Below are 12437 nucleotides of genomic sequence, written 5' to 3'. Positions count from 1 at the left end.
ATCCAGCCAGAGAATGTGCTGCTAAACAGGCTGCCATTTTTCCAGATGTCTCTGGGCAGTCACAGTTTTTTTCCTGTCTTTGAGGCTCTGAGTTCAGAAGTACAGCCCTGTATACATCAGCGGAGAGCTTGGCTTTATCAGCACTATTAAAAGTTAACATGTTTCTTTGTGTAAGTTGCTCATTGCACTGCAGCGGAGGTTCATGGTTCTCACTCTAGCCTTAACGTACATACAAGCAAAGCAAACTGGGTACCATGAGAATGTGATGCTTGATACTTCGTTGTGTCTTGAGCAGAAAGGATAAGAAAATCTGACGGATTTGGAAGGGTGGGGGTGGGCTAGTGGCTGTTTGCAGAATTGATGGTGGCTGGGAGGGGCTGAGCAGGCCCCTGCATGTGCATCTGCAGTGGGGCTGTGTCCTTGACCTTGTTTCAGTACCCGGTAATAAATGGCAAAGGTAGAAATCGGGGGACTTGACCTTGGAGTGTCATGCTAGAGCATGAGGTACGGCAAACTGGGTCTGGGCAGCGGACATTAGCCCCACCGGAGGGCCCTGGGCTGGTGTCAGGATTGGAGGGCTTGAGGTCATATGCCCCAGCACAGCTGGATGTGGGGACCAAAGGGCATTTTTGGGGGCCAAGAGTTCAAGGCAAAGGACTGCCTATCAGCGTTGAGTCTCAGCCAGAAGCAGGGAGGCAGGCGGTCAGCACGGCAGGAAGGATGGCGCAGGTAGGGAGGTGTACCCAGGTAGCAAGGCTCTGGAGGCAGCCTGGTGATAAAGCCGCCAGAGGGAAAGGGCAGGAACAGCGCTGCAGCCATCCCTCATTTTCATCAGGCGCTGTGGCACGTCCCATGGTGCTCCACACGGGCTTCCTACTTGCAGGCTTAAAACAGGGTCTCCCAGGACCAGAGAGTGCTCTGTGCTGGGGAGCTGGGCAGCCCAAACAAGATTCCACGGTCCTGCCAGGGCTGGAGCCCAGGCACCCTGGCTCCCGGGCCTGGACTCTCATGCCCCCCCGATTCTGCCTGAGCTCACACTGCTAGGAGCTGGTGGGTCTGGGTTTGCACCCAAGCCTGCCGGACGCCTGGGCCCACGCTCAAGCCTTGGCCATGTTGCTCGGCATCCAAGGGTGGGATTGGGTTGAGGCCAGGAGATGGCAGTTTCCTGTCCCAGGCTTCCCTGTCGTCTGAGCCCTCCTCACACCCCATCTCCAGTCATCCCAGATCCTTCCTTTTGAAAGGAGCCCCTGAGTGCTTCCTGCCTGCCTCGGACTCCGTCCCTGCAGCCCTCCGAGAGTCTGCTCTGCAAAGCCACTCCTTGCAGGCCCTACCGGACTCCACTGGGTGCGGAGCCCCTGGGTGCCGCCATGCCCCGCCTAGCTGCTGGGCTTGCCTCTGCTGTATGGTGGCCTGTGCCTGCTGTTCCCCCAATGCTCTGTGGGATTTGCTGTGAGTCCCTGAGAGCAGAGAGGTTTTAGTAACTGCATATTCCCAGCGCCTGGCACATAATCAATATTCAAAAATGAGCATTGAGTTTTGGAAGTCTACAACCTTTCTGTCTTTAAAATCAGCACAGTACAGCATGATCATATGGAGTTCTTATTTATCTCTATAAGTGGATTCTTACCTGGCTCAACTTTCATGAAAGAGTAAGGGGAAAAAAATTAAAATGGAGAGAGAGCAGGAATTCAGCTAAGGAAAAGAACTGAGTTTTTAGGTAGATTATGAAATGACCTTTGCTTCAGTTTGTGCATGGTTGCCAAGCACCTACTGTGTGCTGACTTCATGGTTGGGTTCTCCTGTGCTCCTGCAAGAACTCTGTATGACTTTGCCCGGTTCTGGTCTCAGGGCTCCAGGGAGATGGGGGATGCCAAGGCAGCATGGCGCTACGGGTACAGGAATGGGTGGACTCCAGGTAAGAGCTTGCGAGCTGGATGTCTGTAAACAGGTGGGGAAGCTGAGCCCCGCTCCAGTCGTCTGCTTGCTCATGCGCAGAGTGGAGCAGAGCAGTGCCGCTGCGGCCAGTGACGACGGAGCCAGCCTGCGTCAGGCCCTGGTCTGCACGGTCTGTGGAGTGGCCCGTCTAGTCCTCGGCAGCTGCACCAGGAAGGCACTGAAGTCATCCCCATTTCACAGACACCGAGCAAGCCTTAGGCTGGTGGAGCTCCTCTCCCTCCTCCTGAAATGCAGCCCGTGGGTGGCCTTGGCACCGCCCTGACAGGCACTGGTATTCATTCACTAGGCAAGTAGTCACCAGATCTCAGACTGTTTCTGGAAGGATCCACATGGGCCTGTCACAAGGAAGCCACAGAAAGAATATAGGGGGCAGGGGACTGGGACTAGACAGACAACTTTAACAATTTTGAATTTATAACAAAAGAGCTCATCTAAATACAGTTTCTGGAGCTCTGTTTCCAAAATCTGATCCTGTGGTTTTTTTGAGTGGAATCTGGGATTTTTATTTTTAATGAAGTTCCCTTAATGAGGTATGTGTCCCACTGGGAAACAACAGTTTGGAAGTTCATTACAACCCAAGATGGGTCTGGCTGGTGTGTCAATCCAGCTGCAGTGACTGCTTGGATGAAAATACTCCATGACGGAGGCTCCGTTCTGTTTGAATATACAGATTAATCAATACTATGACTACTGTTTTCCAAAAAGCTTCTCACTGACATTTTGTAATGGTATGTTTAGGTTTCATAGCTACAAAACATGATCTTCTAGGTGAGAGAAGATAAATGACTTTGAAGAAAGGTGCTCCCCTCTTCCTGCCCCTGGAAAACATGACAGATGATGAAGAAAAATGACTCAGGACCTGTCCGTGCCTCGCGTGAAATGTCCCATTTCTTGAGCTTCTCTTCAGCTAATGTTGCCGTGGCACAGTGCGGGCATGCTGCAGGTTTCTTGGGGTGCTTTTCAGCTGATGATGTTTTCCTCCCAAGTTCTGAAAAACGACTGAAGGAGTAACAATGAAAATAGGGCATTTCTTTGTTCCTGAAAGAGTTCTCACTTTTTTGAACTGGGTGGGATTTCCCTAGTTTATATGTCCTCCCAGGGGAGTGAGTGGGATGGGGCATTTTAAAGCCCATTGTTGGGCATCTTGAGTCTAGAAATCGGGTGTGGCCACAGGGTCAGCAACAAGCCAGAGCAGCATGAAGACCAGGGGCCGAGGTCGGGGGCTGCTGGCCCTCTGGTTTTTGCTGCGCATTAGCCATGGGACCGTGGGTATCAGTTCCTGCCAGTTTCTCATCAGTGAAGCAAGGGCAGGATGATTGTGTGGGGACTCTACCCATGAGGTGCCAGCAGCACCGCCAGTTGTGGCAACCCAAATGTCTTCTGACATCCCCAAGTGTCCCTAGAGGGAGAGGGCAGAATTGCCCGTGGTCGATAGCCTTGCTACGGTCTAGATACTTTTGGTGACAAGTGTACGGGAGGTCGTCCAAAGCATGTCACACCCACTCCTCACAGCTCCTGGTTATTCCCCGTGGCTTCTTGTTCTCCACCTATAAGCCGATGTGTATGTTCCATCTGAGAGAGGCCACAGCCCAGAACAAAAATGTTTGTACTCCACTGTATGATTTTAAAATTTTTTCACTGAAGTATTATAACTCATACAGAAAAGTGCACAGATCAGAAGTCCACAGCTCAGTGAGCTCACACAGTGAACAGCCCATGTAAGTGCGAGCAGCCCGAATCAGCAGCAGATTCGGAGCAGGAGCAGCGCCGCCCCTTCGGGCAGCACCGGCTCCCCCGCCACCCACCCCGAATCACCCACTATCCTGACTTCAAATACCACAGGTTAGTCCCGCGCAGTTTATTGAACTTTATATAATGGAGTCATACCGCATGTATTTTGTGTCTGGCTGCTTTCACTCAGCATCCTATTTGTGAAGTTCATTCATGTGGCTGCATTCATTTGTAGTTCATGCTTTCTCATCATGGATAGTATCCCATTATGTGAATGTACAGCAATTTATTTATCCATCTATTGGCGATGGGCCTTTTGGGAGGCTCCAGGTGGAGATTATTAAGCTGCACTGCCATGAACATTTTGTAGATGTCTTTTGGTGAATATGTGCATGCATTTCTGTTGGGTATGTGCCCAAGACGGAATTAATGTCTGTATAAAAGTGAATGATTAAGTAAACAGAATGATTTCATTGTTCAGTGCAATGAGTGAAATGGAAAGGGTGTCCAAGGCAGGGTGCTTGGAGATGGTTGCTATGGAGAATGCTGCTCTGAGCAAACCAAGAGAATGAGGAGGAGACAACCGTTCAAGATGATGGACACACAGGAGCACAAGTCAAGTACAGTACAGGGAGCAGCCTGTGCAAAGGCCCTGAGGCCGGACAGGGCCTGTTATTTTTCCAGGGAGTAAAAACAGTTGATGGTCTGGGAGGGGTGTGAGTTGGGGCTGGATCACACGGGGCTGTGAAGCTCAGAGAGGAGAGGGGTTTTGGAAGGACAATGGGAAACCACTGCAGGGCTTCATAAGCAAGGGTGGAAGTAATCTGATTTGGGTTGTAGGCTCATTCCTCTTGCTGCTGTATTAAGACTACATTAGAGGGAGCAGAGTGGAAGTAAAGGGACCATTTTGGAGACTGGCTAAGAGGCTGATGGTGGTGGTGGCCTGTATTAAGGTGATGGCAGTGGAGAGAAAGTGCATGGATTGAGATCTGTTTTAGAAGTGGAAGTCCAATTGGACCCAGATGCTAGCAGAACTTCACTTGATCTTTATTCTGTTAATCAAATAGCCACAGAACCTATACAGAATCATGGGGACCCTGTCTCTCAATGAATTACAGATGAAATTGCAGCCATCTTTGATTTACTACTCTTGGGAGGTCTGAGGCCCGTTTTACATCTCAACACCGCCAACCGCCGCCGTCCTAATATTAGACACCCTGATTCCTAACAGTCCTTCAGGCAGCGCAGCTGGCCGCGCGCAGGCTCTTTCTCCTCCTTTCCTCTTGTCTTTACCTCCATCTCTTCTCTGTCTCATTTCCTTGATTATGTTCATTTCTAATACACAACAACCTAATAACCTTTTTTTTGCTCCTTGACTCTGTTTTCCTAATTTCAGGATCTCACCTACCAGTATGGCTTTTAGGTATTCTTCTACATGAAGACATCTCTCTCCTTAAGGAAAGGCAGGTACCTGCTGGAGTAGCGCGTTTCACACCCTGCTCCTGAGACAGCGCGCTTGGGTGAATCAAACCGAATCACGGCCTGTCCGCCTGGCCTTCTGCCCTGCATCTCCGTCCTTCCTCTCCACTCATTCTGCTCCTGGCAGCGATCTCCTCGCTGTTCCTCAGAGACTCTGCCCGCGCTCTGCTTCGAGGCCTCCCGCATTCCGTTCCCCCTGCTTGGAGCTCTTCCCCACGTGTCCTGTAGGCCCCACCACTCCCCTGCCTCGTCACCCTTAAAATGCCAGCTGACTGGTCACGCCTCCCCGACCATCTCCTACAGCGCTGTCCACGCCCGCGCCCTCCCTCCCTTACCAGCCTCATTCTTGTCCCCAGCACTTACTGCCATGGAGCATGCTCAGCATGGATTCATTTAGTTGCATGGGGTCCATCTTGTATGTGAGTCGGGGCTTTGTTTTGTTTACTGCTGTGTTTTCAGCATCTAGAATGGTGCCTGGCACACAGTAGGCACTCCCTGAGTATTTGCTCTGATTATGAAATGAATGAATAAAAATATGGTGCATGTTGGCCAGTAAGGATTGGGGAGACAACCAAGGTGACCCTGTGCCTCCAGGGCTGGGGGGTTTCCTGGGATATGGGACTTGAAGGTCCTCAGGAAGATCAGGCTGCCACGGGAATGAGACCCCGGGGGCCTGAGGGGAGGTCAGCGGCAGCTGCCCCGTCCTGCGTTCCCAGCTCTCCGCCATCTGCAGCCACAGCGTCCTGTGCCTCAGGGAGCTCATGCAGCCCGGCAGCACGGCCTGTCAGTGGAGGACGCAGTGGGCTGCTGTCTTGCTGGAGAAAGAACGCAGTTTACAGTTTATGTAAGCTGCCTGGAGCCCACGCTGCTTTGCAGCACTGCTCAGAGCCGCTGGCAGGGAGCCTGTGGTTTTTCCCCTCTCTTCCTCTCAGCATTCTGGTGCTGAGCCTGGCTTTGCAGGGCACCGCCTCTAGGTCAGGCTCCCGACAAGATGCAAAAGGCAGTGGCTGCCGTGGTGTGGAGCAGCCTGTCATGAGCTGCGGCTGGGGACAGCCACCGTGACAGCCAGGGCCCACGGTGCCGTCCTGCTCTCTGACACTGCCAGCAGCAATGTGCTGCAAGCATGCCTGCCTTCCTGTTCCTCTTGACTCAGATCCGCAGTTGGAGGGGTCCCAGCGAGCCCCGTGGCTGTGGGGCAGTGATGTGGGGGAACGACCATAAGAGAATCGGAACAGAGACCAGGAAAACATAGAGGGAAGGCAGGAGCAAGGCGGGGCCCTTGAAGTCCTCTGAGCAGGAGGACCCTTGGCACCTCCCTGAGGGGCCGGCCCACAGATCCGCACTGGAGCAGAGCGGACTCCTGTGTCGCCCGCTGGACTTGTGCCTTCTGAGCCCTGCCGTTCGGCTCCGTGACCCCAGCAGATCGTCAGGCCATGTAATACAGCGGCTTCCTCGGTGCCATCAGGTTTACCCTGAGCTGTGGCAACCTCTCTGCTGAGCACGCACCTCCCAAGGCTGAGCTTTCTGCTGTGTGGCACGCAACGCTCGCATCTGCTGTCACCAGTCTGCTCTCGGGTGACAGCCAGTCACACTCTTGATTTCCTTCCATGCTCCCCAGAACATCTTCACAGTGAAAGGGAGTCTCCAATTATGTGTGCTTTTTTTTTCTTTCCAAACCAAGACAATGTTCAGTAATTAACGCATATTTTAAATATGACAGACAGATTTTTGTTTTTCTCCAAGGAAAAATGAAGTGACAGCACACGAGTAAATAGTAGTCTAAGCTCAGGTGCCTCCCAGGCTGGGAACCGGCCAACCTCCGGGGGAGGGCTGCAGCCGACTTGCCCCGCTCAGGAAAATCCTTCTTGTCCGAGGAGGGAAAGTTCGCGTGCTGCTGCAGCGGCATCTCGGCAGGGCCTTTGTTAAAATTTATTTCTCATTTTTTATTAATGAGTTCAGTTCAGGGAGACTATCTTGTAGGGGAATTAAAACCCTGCTTTGGGAGGCAGTTTTTAAGAGCTGGCTGGGATTTGGTGACGAGTGACTCAGGAGCTGATAACAGGGTATTATGGCTGCAGGGCATGGCGGTTGGTGAGGGGAGGGGGCCTCTGGGCAGACAGACGGTCCTGCAGAGGTGGTCAGCAAGAGACAAACTGCCCCCTCCTGCCAAGACTCCCCTCACACGCCCCACGATGCCCCCAGCGTCTCAGTAGTGCTCCAGCCGAGGAAGTAGTCTTTGGAACCAGACAGGCTTGGGTCTGAGTCTGATCTCTTCCTCTTGATAGTGTGCGATCTCGGGCAAGCCTCAGTTTCCCTACCTGTAAATTGAGGAAATTGTCACAACTTGTGAAGGGGATTAAATAACAATCTGTGCAGAGAGCTCTGCACACCACAGCTGGTGCACGGCAGGTCTCGGCACATCCCTGCAGTGGCTGTGTTCACGCTAGGCAGGCTTCCCTCAGCTTCGCGGGGATGCGCCTTGAGCCTTCTCCCGAAGGCCATGGCTGTCCCTGCTGCCCTTCTGCCCGGGACGGCAGGCCCACGTTCTCTCTGTGTTTGATGAAACTTAACCCAAAGAAGGTTCATAGAAGCATTATTTAGAGTAGCCCGAAGGTGGGAACAACCCAGGTGTCCATCAGCTGATGAATGGATAAATAAAATGTCTCTCCAAAAAAATGGGGTATTATTTGGCCATAAAAAGGAATGAAGCACTGATTTATGCTACACATGGATTAATCCCAAAACATGTTGCTAAATGAAAGAAGCTATCACAAAAGGCCACGTGTCACATGATTCCGTGTATCGGTACTGTCCAGAACAGACAGACCCACAGAGGCAGCGAGTGGACCAGTGGTCACGGGCTGGGGGCCGGAGGAGTCAAGGTGGCTGCCCGCCAGTGTCCGTGAGGCTTCTTTTTCAGTGATGGGAGTGTCCTGAAATTAGACTTGGTGGTGTCACAACTTTGTTAAAAAAATAAAACAATTAAATTGTATATTTTAAACTGGTAAACTGTATGTTGCATCAATTATATCTTAAAGCTTTTAATGTAGAAGAAAATGAATTTCTGTCCTTCAGTGCCTGTTTTCTCTATGCTCTATTCCTCATATACTTTTGTATACAATGTATACATTTATACCAAGGCCTCTATTTGAAAACAGAATTACCAAATAGAGACTTGTACCGTAACTTACTCAAGGCAGATTAAAGCAGTGGTTCTCAAACACTGATTCCTGTACTGGTATTATTTAGTGATGAAATAGTAACAAAAAATTAGGGTAATAGTTAGAAATAGTTTGAAAATTGGGACAATTAGTTATCAAGGTTAATTTCTTAGTTTTGACAGATGTACAATGATTGAGTTACATGTCATTATTGTGGGAAGCTGGGTATATGAGTACTCTGTGCTATTTTTGCAACTTTTCTGTAAATATGAACATTTTCCAGAATAAAGTTTCTTAAGTAACCCCTCCCTCCCCAAATCCTAACAACAACAAAATAAAGATAAAGGTAGTGACTTTGGCAGAAACTGAAAAAACTATCTTTTGTTCTAAAATTATACTCTTCCAACATTTTTGGTGTTAAAGTATCCTTTTGATTAGATGGAAATTGTATTTATTGTTTCCCAGCTTGACATCATAAAAGGTGATAATTCTGTGTCAGTTCCCCAGAGTTGTAGCAGATGCTGTTGGGGTCTATTCTCAGCCTTCTCTCTTCCCCTGCCTGGGTGGGACTACCCGAGGGGCACCATCTACACTGTACCCAGAGCTCTGTGGCAAGGCTGAGCCCCAGTGGCCCACGCTGGTCCCCTGTCCTGTAATGTGCACTGCATTGGCTCCTTGCTTCCTGCACTCGCTTCCCTGCCCCCACTGGTGTTTGCTGGGATCACCTTGGGTAAAGTACCTGCCCTCAGAGTCCTGGCCAGGGTCTGCACTTGTGTCTCAAAATTAAGACTCTTGGGGGCTTGTGAATTCCTGATTTTGTGGGCCACAGACTTAAGATGAAACAGAAACATGGACTAAGAGATGTAACCCCAGAATGGCCATCAGATACGCCGGGCTCTCTGCTCGTCCCTGGCATGTGCGTTGGTTTCCTTAGGCTGCCACAACAAGGGACCGAGCACTGGGCAGCTTGCAGCACAGAAACTTACCAGCTCACAGCTCTGGTGCTGGAAGTACAAAGTCAAGGTGTTGGCAGGGCCATGTTCTCTCTGAGGTCTTGGGGAGAACCCTTCCTTGACTCTTCCTAGCTGCTGGCACCTGATGCCAGTCTTTGGCACTGCTTGGCCTGCAGCTGGTCACTGCCATCTACTGTGTTCATGTGCTGGCTTTCTCTGCACCTTTGTGCCTCTCCTTTCCTTATAAGGACACCAGTCATATTGGGCTATGGACCCACCCTGCTCTGGTATTTTGACCTAACTGCTTACATCTGCTGTGACCCTATATCCAAGTAAGGTCACCTCCTGAGGTCCCAGGAGGCCATGATTCTTTGTGGCATCTGTCTCACCCAGTACAGGATGCAAAGAGGAAGACAAACGGATAAGACCTGCCCCAGTAGCTTATAGACAAATGGGGCTTGTGGGTGGGGGAGTGCAGGCTTTAACTAAACAGACATACGAGTCAATGAATAAAATGACTTTTTAAAAGAAGGCTCTGAGCTCACATGAGAGAAACCTGGCCTGGGAGATGTAGGAGAGGGCCTGGGCCAGGAGGGAGAACAAACCTGGTGGACATCGGCAGGCGTTTATTCCTGGTCAGGCCGGGAGCACTGTTGTCACCAGTGTGCGCCCCCCATTGCCCCCCAGGCCCTGGGGAGGGCTGCGGGCCAAGGAGGCAGGAGGGGCAGGCAGAAGAGGACATGTGGGGTTCAGCAGCAGCAGTGAACGGAAGGTGAGAAACGCCTGATTCAGCGACCTACCTCCGGCAAGCAGCATGCAGCATGCGGCAACTGTTCAAGGAGCTTCCTGGAGACCCTCTGCACGCCCTGCACCCCCATGCCCACTTGCTGCAGATCAATGTGGTTATGTGAGCTTGGGGTCCAGAGAAGACCCACGGGCCCTAGTGGGCATGAGGGGAACCCTGCAGAAGTGCTGTTTTGACCCTGAGCCTGAGGAATCCCCCGCTCCTGCTCCCTCCCTTCTTCTCACCCACGTTCTCTCGAGGAACATTCCCTGAGGTCCCCCTAATGGACCACACTTGTTGGCTGGAAACCATACCAGTGGTTTCACCTAGTGGAGCCACATTTGGCATTCCATTTCTAACAATAAGTGGCCCAAGAAATTGCATCTGAAGCACCCTTTGCTGAGAGGGGTTGACTGACAATTCATTGTGTTCAAGGTGTTGAGATTGATTGCCTGAGAAAGACTAGGAAATCACACAGGAAATCCTTTGATTGGGGCGGAACTTATAGCTCATTGACTGCACCGCAGTGCAGTGCATGCCATTAAATTCAGGGCTTTCTGGGAAGTATTAGATATGAAATGACTTTGCATGATGCAGCCCAGATGTTAAAAGTGCGATGCTCAGGACTACATGATTGAGTGAAAAAATATAAATGGAAAATTACTGGAGCTGAAATTTTATTGCAAAGTTATTTATCTTTGTTATTATTTCCTGAATCCTTTTGTGATTTTGTTCATGGCAATGGATAGAGGCACTGTAAGTTACACTTTAAGCAGAGATTAGGAGGCAAAAATATTCCTCATGGCACCACAAAATACCAGATTAAGTCTCAGCCATGCCTGTGATTTCTCCCAGTACAATGAAATATCTAGAAATTGAAAGAACAATAACTAAAAAATGTATTACAGTCCTTTTCACAGACTGTTATGTGGTTTCCTATTGATGCCAGTTAGCATTTCTTCTTAGAATAATAATGGTAAAAACAGGGCTCCCATAAAGATATGGCCTGGAATTCCATAATTTCAGTCTCCACCTTGTCACACAGATCTTCCAGACGACTTTTGGGGGACCACAGCTGCTGGCGACCCGGGTGAATCAGACCAGTGAGATGACGCCGATATTAATAACAGTAATAATCCACCTTTTACTTTCTCACAGAGCGGTTGACCCTTCAGGATCGTAGTCTACATTATTAAAAAAGTGCATACAATAGTTATTAAAAGGAAAACTAATTTTTTTTTGTAAAACAAAATGTGCACAAAGAATATATATACTTAAGTTTCAACAAAGGTTTATGTTTATTATGTTTATTCTTCATGCAATGACTCCTTTTGTATTCAGAGAAAAAAGGAACAAGGTTCCCTTTTTCAATTCTATTTGATTTTTTATCGTATCATGGCAACGGGTCAGTGTCTGGTGGGGCTCTGCTACTAGGGTGCAGGGCTTTTCAGACTGAGGCCTGTGGACCCCCAGTGCTCAGCACAGGCCTCGGAGAGCTTATTAGAAATGGTGTACATGCACATTCTTACTTTCACCCTGGACTTGAGTATTAGGACCCAGGAATCTGTTAACAACCCCTCCAGGTGATTCTGATGAGGGTTTTGAGATGCAGAGGCCAATGAAACCCCAGATTCACCTCCCCATCCCTTAACTATGACCCTACAGAGTCATTTCTCCATTTGCCTGCTTAATATGAGAGCATGTTTGTAGTGAGTCAGGTGTGCGGGGGGGATTTCTTGAGTGCTCACTGGGGTGCATCCTTGTCTTTCACTCAACCCAGAGGGCTCCCCTCCCAAAAACCCTGCCCAGCTGGCCATGTATGACATGCTTTTGGGTATTAGGAAAACCACATTTTCACATGTGGGCAGATTAGTTTCAAAAGCTGGTGGTCCAAGTGTAAACCCGAGATGTGGACACCTGCTTGCACAGTGAGTTCTCCGGCCCCAGACGCTGGGTCAAATGCTGAGCAGGGATGGAGGAAGTGACGGACCACAAAATCAGGCAAATGAAATGGGGAGAAATGTTAGCTTCCGTGGGAGTAAAGTTCAAGGAGCAGTGGGGGAGCCAGGTCATGGCAGATCACATCCTCCGCACGGCCGCAGCGATATACCCCATCCCACGTGTCCTTACAGAGCTCCTCCACTGCCCCCCCCAAAGCCAGAGTCTTCTGTCCCCTCTCCTTGAAGCTGGGTGGGCCTCTGTGATGGCCTTGGTGGGTGGAATGTGGTGAAATCGGGGCTGGGTGGCCTCAGAGCTCATTGGAGGAGGTGAAGCAGTGTCCTCCCGGCTCCTGGCTCGGAACGCACCCTTTTGGAGGTCAGAAGTGCCATGCAAGGAGTTTTCTTGCCCTGAAGTCACGGGGCCCAAGCACCA

At 50.2% G+C, this 12437-nt stretch overlaps 1 long non-coding RNA gene across 2 annotated transcripts in view; it reads left to right on the top strand.

Annotated features, from left to right (window-relative positions):
- Nucleotides 1-12437, top strand: part of LOC140849740 (uncharacterized) — a 183756-nt gene that overhangs the window by 122056 nt on the left and 49263 nt on the right. Inside the window, exons 5-6 of one of the 2 annotated variants that reach the window (XR_012131913.1) lie at nt 3618-3798; nt 5084-5660. The exons of the other annotated variant lie outside the window; for it this stretch is intronic. This is a non-coding gene — a long non-coding RNA (uncharacterized lncRNA). Of the gene's footprint in view, nt 1-3617; nt 3799-5083; nt 5661-12437 lie in introns of those variants that run through there. 2 annotated transcript variants of the gene reach the window in all.

Source organism: Manis javanica, chromosome 5 (genome assembly GCF_040802235.1).
Source record: "Manis javanica isolate MJ-LG chromosome 5, MJ_LKY, whole genome shotgun sequence".
Taxonomy (NCBI): domain Eukaryota; kingdom Metazoa; phylum Chordata; class Mammalia; order Pholidota; family Manidae; genus Manis; species Manis javanica.
Note: the sequence above shows the minus strand (reverse complement) of the source record. Positions and strands in the feature narration are given on the sequence as shown.